This window comes from Elephas maximus, chromosome 1 (genome assembly GCF_024166365.1).
Source record: "Elephas maximus indicus isolate mEleMax1 chromosome 1, mEleMax1 primary haplotype, whole genome shotgun sequence".
NCBI lineage: Eukaryota > Metazoa > Chordata > Mammalia > Proboscidea > Elephantidae > Elephas > Elephas maximus.
The window spans coordinates 220479041-220491784 of NC_064819.1; the positions used below are offsets into that span (position 1 = coordinate 220479041).

General features: G+C 42.3%; 1 pseudogene; it reads left to right on the plus strand.

The window, feature by feature from the left end:
* The first annotated feature begins 11549 nt into the window (after window positions 1-11549).
* On the plus strand, window positions 11550-12535 carry LOC126070289 (DCN1-like protein 3; annotated as a pseudogene).
* The last annotated feature ends 209 nt before the right edge of the window (window positions 12536-12744 follow it).

A 12744-nucleotide genomic window follows, 5' to 3' on the forward strand; every position in this document is an offset into this window, starting at 1 on the left:
ATCTCACAACATGGATGAATCTGGAGGGCATTATGCTGAGTGAAATAAGTCATTCACAAAAGGACAAATATTGTGTGAGACCACTATTATGAAAAGGTTTACACATAGAAAGAAACAATCTCTGATGGTTACCAGGGAGGGGAGAGGTAAGGAGAAAAATACTAAGCAGACAATAGATAAGTGGTAACTTTGGTGAACAGTAAGACAGTACACAATAGTGGGGAAGCCAGCACAACTTGACCAAGGCAAGGTCATGGAAGCTGCAGAGACACATCCAAACTCCCGGAGGGACCAAATTACTGAGCTGAGGGCTGGGGACCATGGTCTCAGGAACATCTAGCTCAACTGGCATAACATAGTTTGTAAAGAAAATGTTCTACATCCTACTTTGGTAAGCAGCGCCTGGGGTCTTAAAAGCTTATGAGTGGCCATTTAAAGATACTCCATTGGTCTCACCTCATCTGGAGCAAGGGAGAATGAAGAAAACCAAAGACACAGGGAAGGATCAGTCCAAAGGACTAATGGACCGCAAGTACCACAGCCTCCACCAGACTGAGTCCAGCAAAGCTAGATGGTGCCCGGCTACCACCACCAACTGCTCTGACAGGGATCACAATAGAGGGTCCTGGACAGAACTGGAGAGAAATGTAGAACAAAATTCTAACTCAAAAAAAAACAAAAGAGCAGACTTACTGGTCTGACAGAGACTAGAGAAACCCTGAGAGTATGGCCCCTGGGCTCCCTTTTAACTCAGTTCTGAAGTCACACCTGAGGTACACCCTTCAGCCAAAGATTAGACAGATCCATAAAACAAAACAAGACTAAATGGGCACATCAGCCCAGGGCAAAGACGAGAAGGCAGGAGCGGACAGGAAAGCTGGTAACAGGGAGCCCAAGGCCTAGAAAGGGAGAATGTTGACGTGTTGTGGTGATGCCAATCAATGTCACAAAACAACATGTATGCTAATTGTTTAGTGAGAAACTAATTTGCTCTGTAAACCCTTATCTAAAATACAATTAAAAAAAAAGTTATTTCTTTTCGTCACATCCCTCCATTCTTATATTCCTGACTTCAGGCCTCTAACCATTCTTAGCCAATTAAACTCCAGGACGGGTGGGCAATAATATGGCAATTTGTTGTTTCTTTTTACAAGTATGGAAACAGTATATATACACTTTATCTCACAGCTTACTGTGCATCGTCACCCTTAATAATATATCATGGACAACCCTCTAGCTTCTTCTTTTGATAGCTGCACAGTATTCCACACCATCAGTGTTCCCCCATTCCCCTATCAATGAATGGTTTCCAATTTTGTGCCTCTACAATGTTATATATGTATATAAAACATCTCTGTTATATACATATAACAACTCTGTGTATAAATATATATATATATATATACCGAAAAATCAGCAGTTCAAACCCACCACTGGCTTCACAGGAGGAAGATGTGGCAGTCTGCTTCTGTAAATATTAAAGCCTTAGAAACCCTATGGGGCTGTTCTACTCTGTCCTATTTGTCCATATGAGTTGGAATCTACTTGATGGGAATGGGTTTGGTTCTTTGGGTCGTTGTTTCTGTGTCTTTAGGCTTTAAAACTTACGCAGCAGTTATTGGATTTTTTTTTTTTTTAACCAAAGACACACTCCTACCTTATAGGGAAATGGCTCCCTAGAATTTGCACCTAAAAGCAAATGATGTGTCCAGGCCTAAAAATTCATTTGGTTCAATAGTATACTTCTTATAGGACATTGTTTCCCTAGCAGATTGTATTAAACAATTTCCAGCAAATGTAAACTCAGACCTTCCTCATCCTCAGCATACTTAATTTGCACCATTGAAACAAAGCTTTCTATAACATCACTAATTGGAAGTTCTCACATTGTATTCTGCTCGACCACATCAAAGAAATTCTAAGTTCGCAGAGGTGCTCCTAGACTGGGCTACCAGACTCAGCTGTGCCATTAAGCTTGGGCAGTTTGGCTTCAGACCATCAAAGGCAAGGAAGTCAGGAGCCACTGGTGGGAGTAGCTTGCTCTCATTTCGAAGAGCTATGTGGCCTTTTGGTTTCTCCTGTCCAATATTTAGAGCTTTTCAGTCTCAAATTTATTCTTATTGGCAAAGACGACTAAAACAAAACTGGAAGTGAAAGACAGGGATAGATTACCCAATAAGCAAGGTAAGCGCGTGTGTAGGACACCAACAAAACAAGGGTTCCGGTTATCAAAAGCAAAAACCCATAGATGCCAAGAACACAGGACACAAGGAAAAGTGAGCGCCACAATGGAAGGGAACTGGCAGGGCGCTAAATGAAATTGGCGTCATTTTATAAATTTTGTATAACAATTATATTTTCCTTTTCATCTGGGACTGATTGGGTATAATCTCACATTCAGATTTCTCTTGCCAACCAAATAACGTGCCAGTGGCACTATAATCACATGACACTTGATGTATTTGGTCCTGCAAAAAGCAAACCAAAATGCATCTTCACATTGAGCATACCCTTGTATTTGCACCATGTTCTTTGGCTCACTCTTGCTCCCTTTGGATATCAGCGGTAGTCCGGTGAATGTGGAGATGCAGCATCGAAGGACAAAAAGAAAGTACGCAAGTTTTTAATTATTATTTCAGGATGAAAAACACTCTTGGAGATCTGCAAAATCCTGCCAACAAACATCAAACGACAAACAAGCGAAATTATTTCTGAATGCCTTGTAAGTACGATTTCTTTTGACTATCTCAAACCAATAAGCAACATTATGATAAACCAAGAAAATATTGAAGCTGTCAAGAATTTCACTTTACTTGGATCCACAATCATGGAAGCAGTAGTCAGGAAATCAAATGGGCACATCTTCTGCACAAAAAACCTTTAAAATATTAAAAAGCAAAGATGTTACTTTGAGGACATCAACCCATGGCTTTTTCAGTCGCCTCATATGCGTCGAAAAGCTGGACAATGAATAAGGAAGACTGAAGAAGAATTGACGCCTTTGAATTATGGTGTTGGCAAAGAATAGTTAATATACCATGGGCTGCCAGAAGAACAAACAAATCTGTCTTCGAAGAAGTACAACTAGAATGCTCCTTAGAAGCAAGGATGGCGAGACCTCTCACGTACTTTGGGCATGCTATCAGGAGGGATGAGTCCCTGGAGAAGGACATCATGCTTGGTAAAGCAGAGGGACAGCAAAAAAGAGGAAGACCTTCAAGGAGATGTACTGACACTGTGGCTGCAAACAATGGGCTCAAACATAGAAATGATTGTGAGGATGGTGAAAGACCAGGCAGTGTTACATTCTGTTGTAATAACTCAACAGCACCTAACAACAACACAAAGTAAAGTTTAGACTTCTCTGCATAAAATTTCTCTTTAAAATCTAGCTTTATTCTACTTAATTCAACATCCAACATAAATACATACTGAGAGCCTACTATGTGCTCTTTCAAGATGTGTACACTGGAGAACAAAAGTTACCCCCTTCATCCCATATCTCTCATGTTGTAGCCACACAGGTCTCTGGTTACTCTCATGCCACACCCTTTCCATCTGTGTATTACCTACATAGTCTCTCCTGTCCTTCCTGGTCTTCCTGCCAGAGAACTCTTATTCATCCTTCAGGACCCAGCTCACGTGTTAGCTCTTCTCCATCGCCTTCCCTTACAGCCCGGGCAGAAATAACTGCTCCCTTCTCTTCTTTCAAATAGTTCATGGTTTGCATTTCTAGTATAAGACAGAACTATATTATTATTATTAGTTATTAATTCATCTCTGTAATTGCACTGCCAGAGACAATTGACGATCTGAAACAACATAAGCAGTTACAGAATATAAGTACATGGAGGAAGAAAAGAATGAAGGAGACACACAACTGCACAGGAAAGCACAAATCTGAAAGTGAGGACACTGGGTGAATATGGGGTAAGGAACAAAGGAGAAGGAGATGGAGAGAGGCCTTCAGTTAGAGTTGTCCATTAGGGCAGGTGATGAGTCTGGTCTGGATCTGGTCCTGGTGGGCCGTCTTGGAGGGCTGAGTGCTGAAGAGGGGAAGTGGAAACTGAACTAGGAAGGGAAGTTGAACTGTCAGGATCAGAGTTCTGTCTGCTTAGTTCTACAACCATGCCCTAGGCGCTGTGCTAAACTCTGAGGAGATACAACCTAGAATTGCAACCTAGAATTGCTTCTAGTAAGCTAGGTGTGCCTACTTGTGTAAGTGTGTGTGTGTGTGTGTATGACCTGCAGAGACTCTTTCTGCTCAGTAATGAGGTCGCTCCTGAGTTTCGCCCTTCAGCCAAAGATTGAACAGGCCCATGGAACAAAACAAGACTAAAGGGGTTCACCAGCATGGGGCAGAGACTGGAAGGCAGGAGAACAGGACAGCTGGTAATAGGGGACCCAGGGTTGAGAAGAGAGAGTGCTGACATGTCGTGGGGTTGTTAACCACTGTTATACAACAATGTGTGTACTAATTGTTTGATGAGAAACTAATTTGCTCTGTAAACCTTCATCTAAAGTACAATGAAAAAAAGAAAATAGAGGGTCCTGGACAGAGCAGGAGAAAAATGTAGAACAAAAATTCAAATTCACAAAAAAAAGACCAGACTTACTGGTCTGACAGAGACTGAGGAATCCCAAGAGTATAGCCCTGGACTCTCTTTTAACTCAGTACTGAAGTCACTCCTGAGGTTCACCCTTTAGCCAAAGATTAGACAGGTCTATAGGGCAAACAATAACACACATGAGGAATGTGCTTTGTAGTTCAATCATACATATGAGACAAAATAGACACACCAGCCCGAAAGCAAAGATGAGAAGGTAGAAAGGGACAGAAAAACTGGACAACCGGAAACAGGGAACCAGGGGTGGAGAAGGGAAGAGTGTTGACCCTTCGTGGGGTTGTCAACCAATGTCACAAAACGATTTGCGTATTAATTGTTTAATGAGAAACTAATTTGCTCTGTAAACTTTCACTTAAAAAAAAAAATTTTTTTTTTTAAAAGCACAATAAAAAATAAAAAGAACAAGACAAGGAGCTGATGAAGTGAATTACTTATTTTCATAGGAGGGAATATTATTCATCCATTAAAAATAATTTTTTTTTTTAATTCAGTGAATATTTACTCAACTTCTACTCTGTTTCAGGGGCTGTGCTATGGAATAATAATGATACAGGGAAGTGCTAAACCCAGGCTATAAAAGAGTCAGGCTATAAAACAAAATTACAGTATGATATATATGTGAAAAAGGAGTATGTACACATATATACAAAAAAAAAGAAGACTGGAAAGATATCTTAAAAATATTAATAAGCATGGAGCTTATTAATCCCTGAATGGTGAAATAAAGGACAATCAGGTTCTTCTTGTCATTTTTCCATATTTATCCCATTTTCTGTGATTAACTTCTATTATTTCTGTAAACTGTAAAAAACACTGAAGAAAGGAAATTATGCTAGTGTCTTGGATAAATTTAATAAACCTTGGCATGTTCGCTATCTAGATTTGTTAACATTTCTTTCCTCTTTCAATGGGCTTTGATGTTTCACATATATTTATACAAGATTGCTCTGTGTATGAGCTAGAGACAGAGAACAAGGCAAAGGGGTATTATTAACTAATTATAAAATCATGTGTTTACACTTAGAATTGCCTCTTTCAAATTTCAGATTTGAAATTTGGAAAAGGGAAGAAGGCCCAGACAGGCACTACAGACCAGACTTATTGCCCAGGCCTCCTCACAAGCCTGGATACACGTCCAGAGGGGACAGGAAAAAGGAAGAAGAGAGACAGTCATAAGGCCCAGCTATTTGGGGGCTAATGAGTGCAACTAACTCCTTCCACCCCAGCTAGCGAGGAGTAACTGACTGTACCTTTAACCTTCTGCCTGACTAGTACAGGGGAAACCCAGATATGCTAAGAGACACTTTGGGGGCAAGCTGATTACTACATAAAAGATATAATTTTTTTTAAATAAACAAAAAGAAAGATGAAACATTCGTATGATTTTCATCTCAAAACAATAATACAGTAATTCCTTACACACACACACACACGTGTGTGTTACTAGATGGAGTTAGAATTCAGGAAATGAAATTACAATGGTGGGATGCTCTATTGACATATAGAATTTAATTTAATATTCATAAACTATATTATTTGTATTACTCATGTCCTTAATCTTTTATAAAACTCTTTCACATATATCATTTGATCCTCACAACGTCCGTATGTGGTACTTTGACAATTATTCTTTTCCTCATTCCCTGTAGAAGGAAAATGAAACCCACAGAGACAGGGTTAGGATTCGAGCTCAAGTCTTATATAGTCAGGGGCCCTTTCTACTAAATCACTTAGACATTTATTATGCTGATGAGAGATAGAAAATATCTCATTTGCTTCCTTTCAAATATAGTTATTGAAATGAGAAAAAATTATTACAGTGGATAAAATTTTCCACATGCGGAAGCACCCAGTACAGTCCCTGCATGAGTGGGTGTTCCAAACATATTCCAAATATAAGATGATTGACAAGCTGCTGATCTTAATAAGGAACAGATTTCTACAGAAAATTATAGCCTTTATATTAGATTTTTCATTACTCCTTCCTTTACTTGAAAATTGCCTACATGCTACTGAAAGATTGCATCTCAGGGGATAAAAAAAAATTGTCTCAAATGTCAAAGGACTTGAGGTAAAGTTTTCTTAAGGTAGTAATTTCTCTCTCTCTCTTTTTAAAATCAACTCAGTATAAATTAATTCGGACCATGTTTTTAAAGAAAAACAATCTGATGCCAAACTTTCACATATAAAATGAAAAAGAATAAAGCTAGAAACCACACAACCATCTGAAATTTTTGGTGCTAAGAAAATTGCCACAGTCAGAGTGGTTTTCTGCTAAAAATAAGTTGGGTTGGGTTTGATGAGAACTAAATCCTCCTCCCCAGAAACACTGCCATGACTGGGAGGTTTATGTCTGTACAACAAACAGTAAACACGTCTGTGGAAAGTGAAAAGTCCAATAAACCCTTCAGATCCTTTAGAATACTCTGAATAATTGGGCTCATGGAGAAAAAATATTTCAGCAGTTGTGTGAAGTTTTCACTTTTCCACCTGACAAAGTTCTTAGAAAAAGTATGCTCCTGGGAACCTGGGAATGTGGTATTGTGCAATCACCTGCGTGTATAATAATCATAAACATCGTCTGCCAGTAGACAAAAAACCTCCTAGAGATAATGACTCATGTTTCCTTAAAATGAACTCCAGCATTCACCATGGAGAACCCATAGTTAATGGACAGATGTAGCTGAGGGAGGCTGGCGAGACAGCCTTGAAGAATCTTACAGGCTGGGCTAGTCAGTGTGGTCAGAATCACATGGTGCTTGCCAGTCAATAAATAATGCAGATCCTTGGGCCTCACCCCAGATGTTCTGAATCAGAATTTCTGGGGGCAGGGCCTTGGAATCTGCATTTTAACAAGCTTCTCGGATGGTTCCCCTGCACCCTAAAGTTTGAGTACTAGTGATCTCATAGCTGCTGTTGTTGTTGTTGGGCGCCGTCAAGTCAGTTCTGACTCATAGTGACCCTATGTACAACCGAATGAAGTACCACCCAGTCCTGCGCCATCCTCACAATCACTGTTATACTTGAGCCCATCGTTGCATTCACTGTGCCAAGCCATTTCACTGAGGGTCTTCGTCTTTTTCACTGGCCCTCTACTTTACCAAGCATGATGTCCTTCTCCAGGGACTGATCCCTCCTGATAGCATGTCCAAAGTTTGTGAAACATAGTCTGGCCATCCTTGCCCCTAAGGGCCATTCTAGCTATGCTTCCTCCAAGACAGATTTGTTCGTTCTTTTGGCAGTCCATGGTATATTCAATACTCTTCACCAACATCATAATTCAAAGGCATCAATTCTTCTTTGGCTTTCCATATTCATTGTCCAGTTTTCACATGCATATGAGGCGGTTGAAAACACCATGGCTTGGGTTGGGTGCACCTTAGTCTTCAAGGTGACATCTTTGCTTTTTAACACTTTAAAGAGGTCTTTTGCAGCAGATTTGCCCAGTGCAATGCATCTTTTGATTTCTTGGCTGCTGCTTCCATGGGTGTTGATTGTGGATCCAAGTAAAATGAAATCCTTGACAACTCCAATCTTTTCTCTGTTTGTCGTGATGTTGCTTATTGGTCCAGTTGTGAGGAGTTTTGTTTTCTTTATGCTGAGGTGTAATCTTTGATCTGCACACCTTTCCTGACTTTAAGTCACACAGTGTAGTGGTTAAGTGCTACAGCTGCTAACCAGGAGGTCGGCAGTTCGAATCTGCCAGGCGCTCTTTGGAAACTCTATGAGGCGGTTCTACTTTGTCCTATAGGGTCGCTATGAGTCAGAATCGACGCGATGGCACTGGGTTCTATTCAAACAACTGCCTCTTTATCTATGCACAGGTTCCTCATGAGCACAATTAAGTGCTCTGGATTTCCCATTCTTCACAATGTTATCCATAATTTGTTATGATCCACACAGTTGAATGCCTTTGCATGTATCTCATAGCTGCTGAAGGACAAAGACAAACATAAGCAAGGGCAAGCTAATGAAACTTTCACAGGGGAGTTGTTGCCCTGCTAGGGTGGGTTGATGACAGATGAGTGGATTGGTCAGAGAAAACAGCTAAACAAGTGCTAGACAGAGAGAGGTTCAAATAGTAGTGAGTAACAAAGAAGACATCTTTTGCCCACAGTAGAAAAAGCTGACCTCCCCATCCCAACCACACCTCCTATAGTAACTAGAGAGGTTTAGATATTATTGGGAGAATTCCAACAGCTATGTTCCTGGCTAGCCAACTGGTCCCTGATGGGATTTGTCCCTTCTCTGGTGGGAGAGCCTGGGGGTCCCATAGGTGGAGTATTGCTGCACATTACTGCTGTTCACATAAACTGAAGGCAGCGAGTCTCTATCCCAGTGGTGAACTGGTAAATGTTAAACAGCTTACCCTCTGGAGACAATAAAACTCTGACTCATAGCATTTGCCAATTTCCATGGTGTAAATACTCCTGCCATTTCTAATTTCAAGCTACTAATGTGTTGTCACTGAACATGGACCTGGGAAAATTGACACACAACTGGCTCTCACAAGCCAATGTGAACTAGCTCCAGCACTCAACTACCTCAAAACACACAGGCACACGCACACGTTTCTCAGATAAATATATTCATCCCCTTTGCATCAATTTGTCCTTCTCACATTCCTGTACCTGAGGAAAGAAAAGTGTTCCTCCTGTTCTGTAATTTAAACAGTCTTTGCTAACAATGCATTTTTCAGACAGTGTCCAATTCTATACACAAGGTGATTTTTCCCTAATTAAAAAAAAAAGAAAATGTTAATCACAGTTAACTTATCTTTTTTGTCTGATAAAGAAATAACCATGCACCAACAAAGATGTTTACTTCCTAATTCCCAGAATTTGTGAATATGCTAAATTACATGGCAAAGGGGATTTAAGGTTGTGAATGAAATTAACACCGCTCATCATCTGACTTTAAGATAGGGAGACTATCCTAGATTATGTGGGTGGGCCCACTATAACCACAAACCAAAAAAACTCATTGCTGTCAAGTCGATTCCAACTCACAGTGACTCAATAGGACAGAGTAGAATTGCCCCACAGGGTTTCCAACAAGTGGCTAGTGGATTTGAACTGCCGACATTTTGGTTAGCAGCCAAGCCCTTAACCATTGTGCCACCAAGACCCCATGTAGCCACAAGGGTCCTTAAATGTAGAACAGGAATGCCAAAGAGTCAGCGCCAAAGTGATGGAACTCAAATAAGACTTGACCAGCCTTGAAGACTAAGGTGCACCTGACCCAAGCCATGGAATTTTCAATCGCATCATATGCATGTGAAAGCTGGACAATGAATAAGGAAGAGAGAAGAAGAATTGATACCTCTGGATTGTGGTGTTGACGAAGAATATTAAGTATACCACGGACTGCCAAAAGGAAAAACAAATCTGTCTTGGAAGAAGTACAACCAGAATGCTCTTCAGAAGCAAGGATGGTGAGGCTCTGTCTTACATATTTTGGACATGTTGTCAGGAGGGATCAGTCCCTGGAGGAGGACATCATGCTTGGTAAAGTAGAGGGTCATCAAAAAAGAGGAAGACCCTCAATGAGATGGATTGACACAATGGCTGCAACAATGGGCTCAAGTATAACAATGATTGTGAGCATGGCACAGGACTGGGCAGTGTTTCCTTCTGTGGTACATAGGGTCACTATGAGTCCACCCAACTCCAGGGCACCTAAGGACAGCAACAGCCATTGCTGGCTTTGAAGATGGAGAAAAGGAGCCATGAGCCAAGGAATCAAGGCAGCCTCTAGAGGCTGGAGAAGACAAGAAAACAGATTCTTCCATAGAGCCTCCAGAAAGACAGAGAGCTCTGGTGACACCTTGATTTTATCCCTGTGGGACCCATTTTGGACTTCCAATCTCCAGAACAGCAAGATGACAAACTTGTGTGTTTTAAACCACTAAATTTGTAGTAACTTGTTACAGCAGCTATAGGAAACGAATATAACGTGTTTTTTCAGTGAATAGGCAAAACAAAGCAAGAAAAATTTATAACTAGAAAGCCATAAATGGCCCTAGAAGCGGTGACCGTATTTGCATAGCGTGCAGACAGGGTAAGCCCTCCCCTCCCCCCACCCCACCCAATCCCCCCACCCCACCCAATCCCCCCACCCCCCACCCCACCCCACCCCACACCTCACCCCCTCACCCCCTCCCCCGCAATAGCACTCCCCCTGCCCCATCCCCACCCTCGGGAAGCAGTCAGCTCTGAGGAGTATGTAAGATGCTAGGGAGTTTCAGGAGCCTTAGTGACGCAGTGGTTAAGAGCTATGACAAGGTACGGCCGCTAACCAAAAGGCCAGCAGTTCAAATTCATCAGCCGCTCCTCAGAAACCCTATGAGGTGGTTCTACTCTGTCCTGTAGGGTCACTATAATTGGGATTGAGTCCATGACAATGGGTTTGATTTTTTTGGAGGGGAGCTTCAGACTGCTACATTTTCTCAACTATTCTCTCAAAGTGTCTCATCTCAACATTACCTCATTCGGATTCCTTAAAACAAGATCCCTACCGTAAAGTTCATAATGGAACCGAGATTCAGAGCAGGCACTCATCACTGCCCTCCCTGGCCAAAGGCAGGCAATCAGAAGCCTCCAGAGCAATCAGACGGCCTCTCTTACAGATGCTTATTCATAACGGGTAGGGAGAGCCTTGAGGTATAAAATATACTCTGCCTTGAAGACTGTGATGTGCTGCCTTTAAAACTCCAGTGGTGGAGGAAGAGGCAACTGGGGAGTAGTAGGTGGTTGGACGCTCCGAGCCACCGTCGTTTCCAGAAAGGGTTTGACTAGAGGAACCGCTCACGCAGCTGTTGGCTAGCTCCTCTGGCTGATGGCATGTTGAGGCACGTGGGCCAGTGGCAGCGAATGCATCCAATCCAGAGGAGGCCACTCTAGAGGCCAGGCCACTAGCACCATGAGCCAGTGCGTCACCAAGTGAAAGAATCCCTTATCTGGGCAGCAAGAGTGGATACCGTGAGCCCAGCAGCAAGTCACATTGTAGGCAGGGCGCCGGCCACCACGAGGAGCAGGAGCCAACCTGTGGCAAGCCAGGTGTGGATACCCTTATAAATGGACCAAGAAGGTGGAGGCTGCCGCTGAGGCCTGCCAGCTGCCAGAGTCCTCGGGAGATGCTGGGAGAGAGCCCAGGTCCAGTGCCCAGGAACCTTCCTTACAGAGGTTGAAAAAACCGTTGACGTGCTACAAGGAAGATCGGGAGGATGCAAGTTTGAAGGAAAGCATGGAGCACTTTTGCAATGGCCTACGTATCGACCCCACGGAATTTCGAGTGTCGCTCTTGCCTTAGAAGTTTCAGGCTGCTACCATATGCAAATTCACCAAGAAGGAGCTTTGTGATGGCTGAAAAGCAGTAAGTTCAGATGGCATTGATGAGATCTGTACACAGTCCTCTAGCCTCTTAATAGAAGCCAAACAAGAGGATAAATTCAAGGATTTCTACTGGTTTACATTTCAGTTTGGCCTGGGCTCTGAAGAAAGGCAATGACCTGCCTCTGAAAAGAGCTATGCCCCGTGGAAATGAATCTTCACCCAGAACGGTCCTCCCGTATTGGATCAGTGGCTAAACTTCCTGACGGAGAACCCTTCCAGGATCAAGTATCTCCCCAGATACTTGGAACCTGTTCCTTAATTTCACTGGAGCGATTGGCCCCCCACCTCACACCTATAGTGAGGCAAGGCTGGCCAAGTCTCCCTGATACCTTTGTGACTTGGGAAATGGAACAAAGGAAAGGAGAAGTGCACTCAGCTCAGGGCCTGAGGGCTTCAGTCCCAGGAGCAGCACCAAGACTCAGCTGCTACCCAGCAGCCAATCAAGGATTTGGACCATTCTGGAAATTACTGAAGATCCAGATATATTCTACTTTACACCGAAAAGTGCTCTAAAATACTGTATCATGTTCTAAGCACTTTCTTCATGTTTTGGGGGGTTATTTTGGTTATTTCTCTTGGGGGAGAGGGTCCCCAAAATGTTTGAACTGGGCTATATATTGTATGGAAACTTTGGTGGTGCCGTGGTTAAGTGCTACAGCTGCTAGCCAAAAGGTCAGCAGTTCAAATTCACCAGGCTCATTGGAAACTATATGGGGCAGTTC